Genomic DNA, 14,960 nt, shown 5'->3' with positions numbered 1-14,960 from the left:
TGGAACTATACTTCAGTTATAAACAAAAGAGCAGCTATAACACAAATACATTGTTGAACCATTCCTCCAGATTCATTTCAAAACTTCAAGTATTATACTAAAATGGTAAATTCTGTATCTTTGTTTACTGAAATACCCCCAAGCACCTAGTGAGTGTTCAAGACATTGAATAGATCCATGAACTTTCCCAAGGATTATAAATTGTCAAAAGTTCACATGCAGATTTTTGAATGAAGGTGTTTAATTATCAACAGGTATATGAAGATTATTCATTTGCTAACCTAGTTCTATTTGGGTTAATCAAATCATTTTCTTTCAGTGACTCTGAAAACCAGCAGTAGAGAAGAGACATGTAACTCCAACAAACCTAAGATTCAAGGCCTGTTACAACTTGTTCTGCAACAAAACAGCATCATGCAAATTAGGAAAAAATGGATATACAGAATAAGAGTTAGTCTGATTCCATTTTGTGTCCCTTCATCTATAGTCTTTAGTCGTCATCATAAACATCATTAACATCATCACCATCTCAATCATATAGAACTGAACTTTGACAAACTGCTTACTGAAAAGCATTTCTGGAACATTTACTGGTGTTCCAGGAACTTTCTGTGCTAACCATATCTTGACTTTCTAAATAAAGGCGTGTACTGCAACATTATTACACTTCCCACACCATGAAGCTTAATAGGTCAGGACCCAGCAAAAAATACATTTTTAATTATCTTGAAAACTTTAATGAAGCAAATATATTGCTGAGAAACTGAGGCACAGAGAAGTAAATTGATTTTCTTGTGGTTATGTGGTTATTTATTGGTAGAGCTACAAAAGAATTTCCAGAGCTCTCACCACGGTACCACACGGGCTTTATAAAAATCATTTTCAAAATTTATTTGCTAACCAAAATGCAAGCCAATGAATTTTAACCCCTCAACAAATAATGTGATGAGCAAATATATCTTCAAATAGCAAACTCTAAATTTTGACCCAGTTCTGGTATATTTATACACACACCAACAATCAATCTAAAAGAAGTTTGCAACAAATGCTAAATATGCTTCTTAGCAGGAAACTACTGTGATATAACATTTCAGGACCTAAAGCTAGGGGAAAAAAAAAAAAAAATTAGGCTAGAATTTTCCTTGAACTGAAAGCTGCCCAAAATGGGGCCTCTGTTTCCAGAGTCTGAGATTTCAATACCCTTGGCCTTTGGATTGCCTGCCTAAAAGGTAGATCACCTACCTCCTTTCTCCTTATATGCCATGAAAGAAAACTAAAGTTAGAACAGTTTCACTCAATTCAAGCCAACTTTCTGAAGAAAATAGAAACCAAAGCAGGACCGGGTCACTGCTGCTGATACGTCTGATGGCCATGCTAAGGAAGAATTTACTGAACTCTTCAACACCAACAAATTTGAGTATGCCATCCATCATGCAAGGTAAACTAAACTAAGAAGAAAACAGTAACAGTAATTAGGTTTTCCACCTTAAATACTTTGGAACTGTCATAAACTAATATAAATTAAAAATATAAGTGTATATGTTGCTTTCCTCAAATGATCTGAATTGACCACTTCTGAATTCTTTTTTTCATTTATTTTTATTAGTTGTAGGCTAATTACTTTACAATATTGTAGTGGTTTTTGTCATACATTGACATGAATCAGCCATGGAGTTACATGAATTCTTGACTGATCTGAGCAGTCCCAAACTGGCTACATCAATGCACAAAGCTCTATTATTTGAGTAGACATAAGTTCTAGGGATTTAAAGGGCTTGTTATCTTGAAAAACATATTCTAACAGTCTCAGTGTTCTATTACTAGACTGAGATTTTGTTATCACTATTCCTGTGACCACATAACCCTTTTGTAGTTGGCTGTTTTTGCTTACTCCAATCTATAAAGTCAAAAAACATGAAGCCAGGATAATGCAGACTAGGATAAATAACACCCGATGCTTTTCTCATCTAGATGGTCTTTACTATAACAGAGCAGGAAAGGACAAGCATATGTTTTCTCCAATATTTAAGTACAATTCTTTTGCAGATCTCCAAGAAGAATGTTCAGAGTGAAAACTCAGTCAGAGCCAAATAAAACCAAAGCACAGCTTTTACACAAAAATAATTTTAAATGATCAGGTTTTTTTGCACCAGAAATAATGTCTTCTCATAGCCCAGGTGATTCTGCTCAAAAATTTTAAATTTAAAGCACAAATACACTTCTCAAAAAATCTTCTGTCACAGTGCCTACCATGGATATCTTCATGAATTCACTTATAAAGAGCTGTATAATCTGCTAGCTCCATAATCTGTTCTGTATTATTAAACTCAACAGAAAGCTCCATATGCAGCAACAGGAGGCCATAGGCAATTAACACTGCAAATGGAAAGGCTTAGAATCTTTGCATGACCTTTAAAGGTCAACACAGTTGCCCATTCACATGCATGCAATTATACAGTGACTAGTTCATAGCAGGGAAAAAACTCAAAAATATTTAGTAAAACAAACCTTGCATTCATCAAAAGCTACTTTGCACTCTCCAGGCTTTATATGAAGACTTAGCTTTATGTGGCTCAAGAAAAAAAAGAGCAAAGGAGACTTGTTGGGCTGATTGTCCCCATTTTGTCAAAGTACTAAATTCAGCCTACCACTATAATTGCTATGAAGGCAGCATTATCACATTATCCAATCTCTCTCTATAAAAAGTTTCCAAAATCTACTGTGTAAAAGGAGAACTATAAATATAAATGTAATTGAATAAGTATGTTTTGGCTATTGCTAGGGGAAAGGGATATGTACCTTCTCTAACTAGCCATTCAGGGTAAATTATAAAATAATTACAGGAGCTATGGAGTAATTTAGGAGACTAAAGGAAGTGATTAAAAGGACTTTATAAAATAAAAGCATATAAGCTCTGATCCCCTAGTTATATATCCCATATGGATAATTATGAATAAAATGGAATACTCTCCTTATAGCTTATATATTCATGTCTTATATGAATCCCAAGTAACCTGAAAGTCTTCTATTTTTTAAATGTTAATAAAAATCAACTGCATAAATTTTTCACTAATTCCAGTCACTAGGTGGCCTACACTTACAGTAAAGTGTAAAATGTATAGGGTAAAACCCAACACATACATGTAGTACACACATTGGAAGTGGGTGGGTTTAGGAAATTTAACAAACTTGGAGTGTAATATCAATATGTTTCTGGAAATTTTATAGATACCATTTGAAACCAGAATAGCATTTTCTCATGTAATGCAGTTTGTGTTTTAACTGCAGAGGTACATATTTAATAAAGAGAATACAGATATATTCACTGTTTAACATGTGTTGAGATTGCCAGTCATGGTGTCAATAAAAACATTCTGAAAAGCCCTTACATAGAGGACAAAACTGGTTTTTTTTGCATTTTTAGCCTAATGAATAAAAATATCTCCAAAAGAAAGAATTGAAGAGAAAAAATATTGCCTGCAACAGTGAAAGATTAAAGCTCAATTATAAGCAACCTTGTTAAATGACAGTTACAGTTGCACTGTAGGTCAAATCATGTAAAAGAGTGAAATATTAGGTACCTTAAAAATGTAGACCTTTTTTCAAAGGCCTTCTCTCCCCTTCAATACATGGTTCCCGTTAAATGCATATGTGTGTGTGCACATACATATATAAACTTATAGAAGTAGAGATAAGAGTCATATTGCCAGAAAAAAAGTATTTAAGTATCATTTTTCTTCACATTCCAATTAAGTCTAACCATTCCTCTTAAAATTTCTGTCAAGAGTGAGGAGAAGACAAAAATTGTTAGCTATATTTTATTGACAAGGTCACTGACTCATTGTGCCAAATGAACAGAATCAGACTTTAAAAATTACCAGTGGTCAGTGACAACTGAAAAACCAAAACCAACTCCTAGGTCGCTGACTTTTCCTCTCCCCTATTTCAGACTGCATTCTAAACCTAAAGTAAGACTGTTCTCTAAAAAAGACTCATTGTGAGAATATATTCCTCTTTTAATGGTACATTTCCATGTTCTCCAAGTAGTTCAAAATAAATCAAAGAATTTTCAAACAAAATGGCAAATTCACCATATTACCTGGCATTAAAATCAATGGTTCATAAACAATATATATCTCATGAAACACTGTGCAGATATGTGGACCAGATATGAGGCTGATGCAGCTGGTTTGGCCTTTGTATCTAGAAACACTCTATGTTAATGCATTTCTTTCTCTTTGTTTTGATGGAGCCCTACAAATAACAGGTTGATGAACTGCATTTGTAAATGTCAGGTAGAGATCAAAGGGGGCCGCGTTAGATGTTTATTTTACTTCAACTTATGGTTTTTCACCTAGAAAACAAAACTGCATTGCACAGTCAAGTTCCTTATTTTTACTTGAATCTTCAACGAGCAAAACAGCTGCAGAATAATGTGACTTAATGAGGCATCCCTAATAAAATACTGGAGAAGTAAAAGCAGGGGCACTGAACTGTTTGCACTCTGGTTGTTTCATCATCTCAAATATATTAGAAATAAAGTGAAGACACTTTAGAACATTCCTACTTTGGGACATGTGTTAGAGAGGCAAACGCCCATCAGCTTGCTGCCACAGCTGAACTTAGGCAGAATCGGACAGTACCTTTTATCAGAGCTCATGATTAAAAAAAAAAAAAACCTGGAAAATGCGAGAGAGGCACGTATTAGCCTATCTATATAGAATAATCCATACTTGCAACTAGTGATGAATCAACCCTAAATTGCACTTTCAACATTTCAGTACTCAAAAACACTTTGTAAAAGAATCAAAATTAAAATGCTATATTGAAGATACAGAATCCAGGACCACTTAAACTTCAATACTATACAAAATAACTTCCATAAAACCTATCACTCCCTAAGTTTCATCACTTCATAAATTTTTAAAAAGGAAAAGTGGCCATGTCTAAAAACAGATCTTTTTACAGCTGTGTTATCACATTTTATAACTTGGTGTTTAGTAAATACTATAATGCAGTCTTCGAGCAATACGTACCTTTCTTGACATAGATCCATGGGATCTCAATGAATCTTCACTCTCCAAAGTGTCACTTAGAATAGCTAATACTTTTCAGCTTCAAAAGCACACAAACTCAGTAACCTTAGGTTCCTTTTTAGCACAACTTGTAGCACTATAGGTGTTTGCTTTTATGCCAAGTTTTTTGTTTCTTCCTTAAGAGACGTACATCATAGCACTATGTATGAATATGTAAGTTCAAGCACCCTAAACTATAAAACTGTGTTAAAGGCAAGAATCAAGATTCCAGTCTCAAAAAAAAAAAAAAAAAAAAAAACACCTAACTTGAAAAAAGCAACATACTGAAACTGCGTTCTGCCTCTTAAAAGTCACTGTATCCAAGAAGTCAGTTGGCAGTGTGACACTGTTCTCATACTATTATATCTATAAATAATGTGACCCAATTTTTTTCATTGAAAGTTAAGAAAATGAAAATAAAATAAACTCCAGTGTGGTGAGTAATGGCCTTTCAATGGCTACTGATGGCTACTTTAAAAATTAGGATTCTACAAAGGTCAATATGCAAACAACTGACCCAGGAGGAGATCCAAAACAGGATAAAGTAGGAAGAGAGAAGATTAAATGTGTCTGATCATTTTTAATGATCTTAGGTGTGAGATTTGAAACTGTAGAAGAGTCACTAGTCTGAGAGTACATGTTCAAACATGGGAAGGCTGGAATAAATACAGATAATCTTAATGCCTGGTTTTTAAAGGGTTTAGAAGTGCTTTCAGCCTCCTCTGCTAGTTATTGTCATTTAGCACTTTACACAGAAATCTTAAATTAATTACTCATTTGTCTTAACTTACACTGCCTAATAGATCAGTTTTAAAGTGTTAATTGATAACAGTCTGAATGCTGATGTCTCAAACAATCTAGTTGGGGAAGACAGGAATCAGATAATTATCATGCAGTCAATAGTCATTAAAATTCATCCTGTCATGAGTAAAGGGCCCTTAAACACTGGCTGCTTTGGGGTTACTTTTCAGAGCAAAGGTTGCGTACAGGTTTGGCTTTGTTTTTTCAAGAACAGCGCTTGCAACATTCAAGACGGTATTTAACACTCTTAAACATTCTCTTCTGTCTTATGGCCACAAGCCCAACTCACCCAGCACCAGGTGAAGAGAGGCTAGCTAGTTACTGTAGTGACTACACCTGTGATTGCACACGCTCCAGGCAACTGTTCAACACTTGCTCAGGAAGCAGAACACTGACTCACGGACGCCGAAAGCTTCGCATCTATTCAGGGGCTCTCAAGCACCGCCAGTTCGTCCTTTTTATGTGGAGACTAGAGAGCTCAACCTGCAGTTCTAGGGGAAAGACAGCGATGGACCTCAAACTTTGCTTTGCAAAGGCAGTTTCTGGAAATAACACGTTCCCCACTGACAGTGGCCTAAAAGAAAACACTTCTTGGTGGAACCGGGCCTTTTGGAATGGAAGAGGGAAGGGCCAGGCAAGCAGTGAGTCAGAAGAACCGTGTAGTATTAACAAGATTGTGGGGACATCCATCCGGAAACAAATGAAAAACCGTTAGTTTCTCGAAGCTGTGGTTTTTTGTTTTTTCTGAACGCTGCTCCTAAAATGATCCTTGTCCTAAACCTCTCCGGTAGTATCCTTTACTAGATCTTTATCTCAGTAGTAAAGCGTCTGCTACCAAATCTAAGTACAGCCTTTATAGAGACAAGGCGCCAGAACTTATCCAGATGATTCTTGATGAAAACAGTCAGAGGTGGAGAAAGCAATCGCCTCATTGAAACACCCACCTTCTGCAGACAGGCCCGAGAAATAATCAGAAGTAGACAGAAAGTGGGGATTTCGCAAAGACGACCTGGCATGCTATTGATGTCAGGGTCCCTTATACGCGACCCCCAGCTTCTTATTAGGAGTCCAAAATGATTACCAACCGAGATTGGTCAGGTGGAGGGGTGGAATTCAGACCCACTCAGTCCTCGGCCGGGTGGCTCCCTGTGTTAGGAGAAATGGGGCAGAGAAGAGACCGGAGAGAGGAAGGGCAAGGCTCTCGGAACCTCCTCCGCTTGCTCTGAGCCCCTCGGCGTTCCTCTACTCCCGCCCCTGGCCGGGCCGCCCAACTAGCATGTGCCGTCACCCCCTCGCTGCCCCCGGGCGAGCTCGCTACAGCCCCCGACCCCCAGGTCCTGCGGCTGCCGCGCGAGCCCCCAGCGCCGGCGGGGGGCGCGGCCGGCACCTACCTGCAGCCCGGCTTCCTGGTGGCGGCAACACCTAGCGACGCTCCTGCAGCTTCCGCGGACCCGCGCCAGTCTTACCGCTCTCGCATCGCTTCCAAGATGCCAATCCGCCGTTACCGTTCTGGGGCATAGGGAACCGAAGTCTGGAGGTGTGTGCTAGCGGAGGGCGTGTGAGTGTGGCCCCGAGCGTGCGTGTGTGTGTGTGTGTGCGCGCGCGCGCGCCTGTTTCCTCCTCCGATAGCAAAAGAGGGTTCAGGAATCTCTTGCCATCCAAACTGGAATCCCCTTAAAGTGGGCGGAAGCTGACGTGCGGGAGCCTCGGCTCTTTCCTCCTCTCGTTTTTCTCGAGTCAAAGTAACCAAAAGATTTGTGGACTGGGGGAGACCCGAAGTGCCCAGGCCTCGCCGGCGCCCGCGGTCGCCCGCGGTCCTCGCCGGATGCGCGCGGTGCGCTCAGCTCCTCACACTGCGAGAATCAAGGCGGTCTCGCAGCAGTCGCCGCTCTTCTCCATCCCTGATTTGTGTGCGTTTAAAACGCGGAGTAACGACTTTTCCTCCCGCTGCACGTCGCCTCACACGGATACACACGCACACATCCTCAGCTCCTTGTCTCCCGCCCTCCCTTTTGCTCTCTGGGGAAAGGCAATTGGACCGAACAGTTCACCTTCAGGAAAGCCGCCTCCGCCGCGTACTTCTCCAGTTCCCCGGCTCTCGCAGGTCCCGGGTCTCCGGCGGGCGAGAGCGGCTGGGGAGGTTCGGGGCAGGACGGAGGAGAGGCTCCGAGCTCGCTGTCCTCCGCCCTCGAGACGCTCGGTGCAGGCAGGCGCTAGTGTTCCGGCTTTGAGCAGATAGGTCTCAGCTGATGCCGGTTCCGAGACTTGGCGCCAAGTCCACTTAACAGCAACTCCTAGCCAGCTGCAGCCCCTCGATCCCGCCCCGAAGTGCTGCGGGCAGAGCCCCACGCAGCCCAGCCGCTGCTCCTCTAGGCATCATGGGCTGGGTGGGGGGGGAATCGCCGCTGTCCCCCTGTCCCCGTACGCTGGCGCGGTCACCACCGGGAAGGTGCGAGCTCCGGCATCGAACACCAGCGAGCAGATGCTGTCTGTGTCAATTCGCTAAAGAACGGGAGAGAGATGAGGCGGGGGGCACGGCGGAGGAAACAAATCAGACCCCCGGAATAAAAAGAAGCTGTTTAGTAACCGAAGCCTCCTCTCCGCCTCGCACCCTAGATGCTGCACTGTCAAAAACACACTAGTGGGTGCCTTTTAGAAAGTCACCGTAGAGGACAGAATCCCCTGTTCCACCCAGACCCCTTATTCCACCCAGCCTGGAAGTCCAGGGAGTTCGGAATGACTGGCTTCCCTGTGTGATGCAAGGAGAACGCAGGGAGAAAACAGCTGCCAACGCTCCAGGTTGAGTTAAGCTAGAAAATGCGAGGGCAGGACCAGGCGGCGCCGCCTCCCTCGATCTCTCTTCCCAACAGCCACCTCTGTTCAGCAGCCGCACCTGCTTCTGAGAGCAAACTGCGGTCTTGTAGAGAAAGAAAGAGGCAATCAAAGATGAGGGCAGCGGTTGGTATAAAAGCTGGACTATGTCTCCCCCTAGAGGGAGGTCCGCGTTAGTACGCTTTACCGGCTGTAACTTGACAGGAACTTGAATTTTTCCACGAAGAAAAAGAAGAGTAACTGGCTTCAGAGAGGTGTTTTGGTTTTACAAATTCCTACCTTTAATTTATTTATAGACAGAATTTGTACCGAAGGCCTAGTTAAGCAGTGTCCTTGATAAAGGAACCTTACAGTCTTTACAGAACTTTAATAGCAAGACGCTGAAAGGTCATGTCCTTACAGGTTTGGTCAATTTGGGTGCCGACTTAAACTGCAGGCATAAGGGCTCGAATGCTGGGAAGACCCAGAGGGATCGGGTGGAGAGGGAGGTGGGAGGGGGGACTGGGATGGGGAATACATGCAAATCCATGGCTAATTCATTTCAATGTATAACAAAAACTACTGTAATGATGTAAAGTAATTAGCCTCCAACTAATAAAAATTAAAAAAAAAAAAATAAAGTTCAATTTGACTAAGTTTGGCCATGAGCAAAACTTTAATCTAGTGACTAGAGGATTATGCAAAAATCAATAAGCATGAATAATGAATTTGGAAAATCTAAAACAAAGAGATGATCCTGATGGATCCAGGAAATCTTACAAACCCCTTATATCTAGGGATAACTCACAGATCTTGCTTTGGAGCCAATATCCATACCTTATTTAACTAAACTAATCATTGTCCAGGTGACTAAATTCCTTCCAGCTCTGACGTTTTGTGCTTCTGTAGCTCTAATACACTAAAACCGCTGACAGACTGCCACATACTCCTTTCATCAGTTATAAATATAAGTAATACTGGTTGCCACATTTACAAAGAAATGTGGCACATAGTTCCACTTTTCAGTGATCTTAAATTGCACTAGGCTGGGGTGATCGTTTGAATAAGTAGTGTCACCAAGCCAAAACTTGGGTCCACTCACCCTTGGGCAGCAACGCGATCTCCTGGCAGTCGGTGGTGAGGGCAAACGCAGGGATTACTGTGGGCGTCAGACGAGGAGTTCTGGGTTTGGGGGGAGCAGCTCTGGCACTCCTTGTCTGGTTCCTTCACCACAACCCAGTCTGTAGACTGGCTTTGCTAACCCGGAGGGAGTGGACACAAGTTTGATTCAGTAAGATAGTGTCACAGATGTCACAATGTTTTGTTACTTTGGTCAAGTTAAAGCTAGGGCCCATCTGCCACATTAATATTTAGATGTTGTGAACTATTTGAAAGTTTTCATTCAAAATATTTCTGTATGATACGTGAAACTAGTGGATATAACAAAAAAGAAGCAGGCCCACAAATGCAGAGAGCAAACTAGTGGTTATCAGTGAGGGGAGGAGAGGGGCCGTGTGGGGCTGAGGGAAAGAGGCACAAATTATCGGGTCTAAAATAGGCTCACAGCACCAAGAATACACCCAGTGTACATGTTTGCTCAGTCACTCCAGTCATGGCCAACTGTGACTCCACCGGCCGCGGCCCACCAGGCTCCTCTGTCCATGGGATTCTCTAGGCGAGAATTCTGGAGTGGGCTGCCATGCCCTTCTCCAGGGGGTCTTTCCAAGCCAAGCTTTGAACCCATGTCTCTTACATCTCCTGCGTTGGCATGCAGGTTCTTTACCAGGAGCACCGCCTGGGAAACCATAAGAATATAGGCAATAGTTTGTAACAACTATTACAAAAGTTATAATGTAACCTTTAAAATGTATAAAATGAAAAGTATAAAATGTATAAAATGTATAAAATTGTATAAAAATTGTATAAAAATGAAAAAATATATAAAATGAAAAGTAACCTTTAAAAAATGTATAAAAATTTTTAAGTAAATAGTAAAAATAAGCAGGAAAACAAAAATTCCATTTAAAAATTATTTTTTTTATGAACTCCGAAATTTTTTATTCTGTCATTCTACATTCTATTTCTTTTTCTATTTTTGAATGCTAGTTGAGCCCACTGAACTGATTTTGTAGCCCACTTTCTAACTAACAGTTTTTTTTTTTTTTTTTGCTAGTTTTTTTTTTTTTTCTTTCCATTCATTTTTATTAGTTGGAGGCTAATTACTTTACATCATTACAGTAGTTTTTGTCATACATTGAAATGAATTAGCCATGGATTTACATGTATTCCCCATCCCGGTCCCCCCTCCCACCTCCCTCTCCACCCGATCCCTCTGGGTCTTCCCAGCGCACCAGGCCCGAGCACTTGTCTCATGCACCCAACCTGGGCTGGTGATCTGTTTCACCCTAGATAATATACATGTTTCAATGCTGTTCTCTTGAAACATCCCACCCTCGCCTTCTCCCAGAGTCCACAAGTCTGTTCTATACATCTGAGTCTCTTTTTCTGTTTTGCATATAGGGTTATCGTTACCATCTTTCTAAAGTCCATGTATATGTGTTAGTATACTGTAGTGGTCTTTAAAAATTATTTTTAAATATATTCAAGTTTTTATTAAACTCCTTTCCATTTACTCTGAATTTTTGGAGTAGTTCTACTTTAATGTGATAATTAATTTAGTTTAGGGTTAAAGAAAGAAAAGAATTTATTTAAAAAAAAATAGCTTAGACTAATTGAAGTCATTTGAAACAAGGAGCGAATGCACTTAAAGCCAAATCCAGCTTTCTAATTGCGGTTTCCTGGACGTTTTGGGTGATGTACAGTGTCTGGTGAGTTTAGTGTCCACTCTACAGCATTGCTTACAGGTTTTTCTACGATGCTGTGCTGTAAAGTACTGTCATATTTGCTATTTCCTGGTACAGTGTAGTTTTTACCCTTTCATTTGAGTAATAGCATGACACATGTGTGCTCAGTCGTGTACTTTGTAATCCCATGGACTGTAGCCTGCCAGGCTCCTCTGTCCACAGAATTTTCCAGGCAAGAATACTGGAGTGGACTGCCATTTCCTCCTCCAGGCGATCTTCCCAACCTAGGGTTGGAACCCATGTCTTCTGTGTCTCCTGCGTTGGCAGGCAGATTCTTTACCACTGTGCCACCTGGGAAGTCCTCATGGAACACACACACACGCGCGCGCGCACACACACACACACACACACGAGCCAAAACTAGATAATGTAGTTTTATCCTTTTAGCTAATTGTACGAGAGTAGATTTGAATCAGTCAAATACATGTCAATCAGTTGAGGTACCCTCACCTGGTCTCTTTCAAAAGATTCATATCATATGGTCAAAGATTTTTATTTTGTTCCTCTTGCCTAGCAACTTTCCCCAGGAAGCAAGGTTTACGTTTTAAGACACTTGGCCCTACTGTTTCACTGCCAATCCTACAGCAATTCTCAATCAGTGATGTTAAGTAGTAGGATGGAATCCACGCAGGAATGACGACCTGGGCTCTGTGCTGGGAGGAATAGCCGTTTACAAAATCATTTTAGAACACTGGCTTTCCTTTCTTACAAGAAATATAAAGCATACTTTATAATCCCTCTAGCTTCTAATTCAGTAGGTCTCGGTGACTACAGGAAAATCTATCGTTTTTTCATATTGCTAAATTTGTATTTTATTGTTAAAATGTATGCCATTTCATCCTTATTTTCAATATTAAACCCATATGTTTTTGCAAAAATGTAGAAAAGAAGTTCATAAAGAGAACAAATGTATGCATTAATTACAAAATATAATAGAATTTCTTATCCAAACTCATAATTCTGTAATAGCCTTTGTACTTTTTGTAAATATCTAGATAATTTCTGATGATTTTTAGGTCAAGGTTTTCCTATTTCCAGCACCTCCTAGACTTTGAAATCAAGTATTTTGTTTTCCCTCTGAAACAAAGCAGCAAATATGTCCCAGTTTAATAGAAATCTTGAGATGATATTTGTAATCATCTGTTTATTTAAACTGCCTGCCTCATCCCATGTAAGCAGTAAAAAATAATTACTTGGAATGCAGAACTTCACTGACAGCAACTCCATGTATAGCTCTTCACATTCTGAGGGCTTACTGAAACATCACTTTGGGGCACTTAAAGCTTTTTGCTAGAGGCTTTCTATTTAAAAATCTCAAATTCTTAAGTCCTCACAACACGCCATAAAGTACACAACGTGTGTGTGTGTTAGTTGCTCAGTCGTGTCTGACTCTTTGCGACCGTGGGTTGTAGCCCGCCAGGCTCTTCTGTCCATGGGATTCTCCAGGCAAGAATACTGGAGAGGGCCGTCATTCCCTTTTCCAGGGGATCTTCCTGACCCAAGGATTGAACCCAGGTCTCCCGCATTGCACGCAGATTCTTTACCATTTATATCAAAGTACATGATATAACCCCATTTTACAAATTAAAAAAAAAAAAATTGAGACAGTTTCACTGTGATTAAGTGGCAGAGCTGGAAATCGAACCAGATGGATCTACTTGGATCCAAAACCAGTTTTTGGTTTGGTTTTGGCTTTCATTTTTTTTTTTTTAATCTATTTACTTCTGTCTGTGCTGGATCTCCATTGCAGCTTGGGGCTTCTCTCTGGTTGCAGGAATCAGGGGCTTCTCTCTGGTTGCAGGAATCAGGGGCTTCTCTCTGGTTGCAGGAATCAGGGGCTTCTCTCTGGTTGCAGGAATCAGGGGCTTCTCTCTAGTTGCAGGAATCGGGGGCTTCTCTCTAGTTGCAGGAATCGGGGGCTTCTCTCTAGTTGCAGGAATCAGGGGCTTGTCTCTAGCTGCAGGAATCGGGGGCTTGTCTCTAGTTGCAGGAATCAGGGGCTTCTCTCTAGTTGCAGGAATCAGGGGCTTGTCTCTAGCTGCAGGAATCGGGGGCTTGTCTCTAGTTGCAGGAATCAGGGGCTTCTCTCTAGTTGCAGGAATCAGGGGCTTTTCTCTAGCTGCAGAAATCAGGGGCTTGTCTCTAGCTGCAGGAATCAGGGGCTTGTCTCTAGTTGCAGGAATCAGGGGCTTTTCTCTAGCTGCAGAAATCAGGGGCTTGTCTCTAGCTGCAGGAATCAGGGGCTTGTCTCTAGTTGCAGGAATCAGGGGCTTTTCTCTAGCTGCAGTGCTCAGGCTTCTCGGGGCAGCAGCCTCTCTTGCTGTGCAGCACTGGTTCCAGGCCATGCAGGCTTCAGTAGCTGTGGCGCAGGGGCCTAACTGCTCTGCAGCACGTGGGACCTTCCTGGATCAGAGACTGAACCTGCGTCCCCTGAATTGGCAGGCATATTCTTTACCACTGAGACACCAGGGACGCCCCTTGGTTTTTATTTTTGTTTCTACCCTCCCCAGCACCACCACTAAAATAGGCAGTCTTCTATATTGTAGGGAAATAAAAATCATTTGGACCTGGATATGGGAAAAAACTTGGGCTTCCCGGTGGCACTAGTGGTAAAGAACCTATCTCCAATGCAGGGGACATGAGACTCCGGTTCGATCCCTGGGTCAGGAAGATCCCCTGAAGGAGGGCATGACAACCCACTCCAGTACTCTTGCCTGGAGAATCCCATGGACAGAGGAGCCTGGCAGGCTACAGTCCGTGGGGTCGCAGGGAGTCGGACACTACTAAGTGACTTAGCATGCATCATGCATGGAAAAACTTAACCAAAGAGCATGGGTACATTAATAAGAATAGAAGGAAGTTATTTGTGGGAGAGAGAGAAGATAAGCAGGCACCAGCTCCCCTCAGTGCTCTGAGGTCTAGGATATTAAAACAAATGAGCAAAAAGTTCCAATTTCCAGTGTGTGAGTGAAGAGGAGTGCCACTCATTCCCTGCTGTCTCCTTCTGTTTTGTTTACTTGGTGCTAATCACCTCATTCCACCTTTTTCGGTAATGTCTCTCTCACTCACTTTTGTTTTCATGAATCAGGTACACAGAAGGAAGCATAGAGTCCATTTGGTGGCTCAGCTCTTAAAGAATCCACCTGCAGTGCGGGAGACCTGGGTTCAGTCCCTGGGTTGGGAAGATCCCCTGGAGAAGGGAATGGCTACCCATTCCAGTATTCTGGCCTGGAGAATTCCATAGACTATATAGTCCACAGGGTCAAAAGGAGTCAGACACGACTGAGCGACTTTTACTCATTCATTCAAGGTGGCATGTATACATTATTAACTTTCAGAATCCCCATCACCTAGCCTAGTACCTAACATACAATAAATATACATTATAGTCAGTAATTAGGAAACCAAA

The 14,960-nt window shown here is 41.7% G+C and overlaps 1 protein-coding gene across 1 annotated transcript in view; it reads right to left on the bottom strand.

Moving 5' to 3' along the window:
* Positions 1-8,773, bottom strand: part of TAFA2 (TAFA chemokine like family member 2) — a 530,331-nt gene extending 521,558 nt beyond the window's left edge. The window contains exon 1 of the mRNA XM_070454681.1: positions 7,268-8,773. The gene's annotated coding sequence lies outside the window, so the exon portion shown is untranslated. The remainder of the gene's footprint in view (positions 1-7,267) is intronic.
* Positions 8,774-14,960: the final 6,187 nt, after the last annotated feature.

The sequence above is a fragment of the Odocoileus virginianus genome, chromosome 24 (genome assembly GCF_023699985.2).
Source record: "Odocoileus virginianus isolate 20LAN1187 ecotype Illinois chromosome 24, Ovbor_1.2, whole genome shotgun sequence".
Classification (NCBI taxonomy): domain Eukaryota; kingdom Metazoa; phylum Chordata; class Mammalia; order Artiodactyla; family Cervidae; genus Odocoileus; species Odocoileus virginianus.
This window is presented reverse-complemented; position numbering and strand designations above follow the sequence as displayed.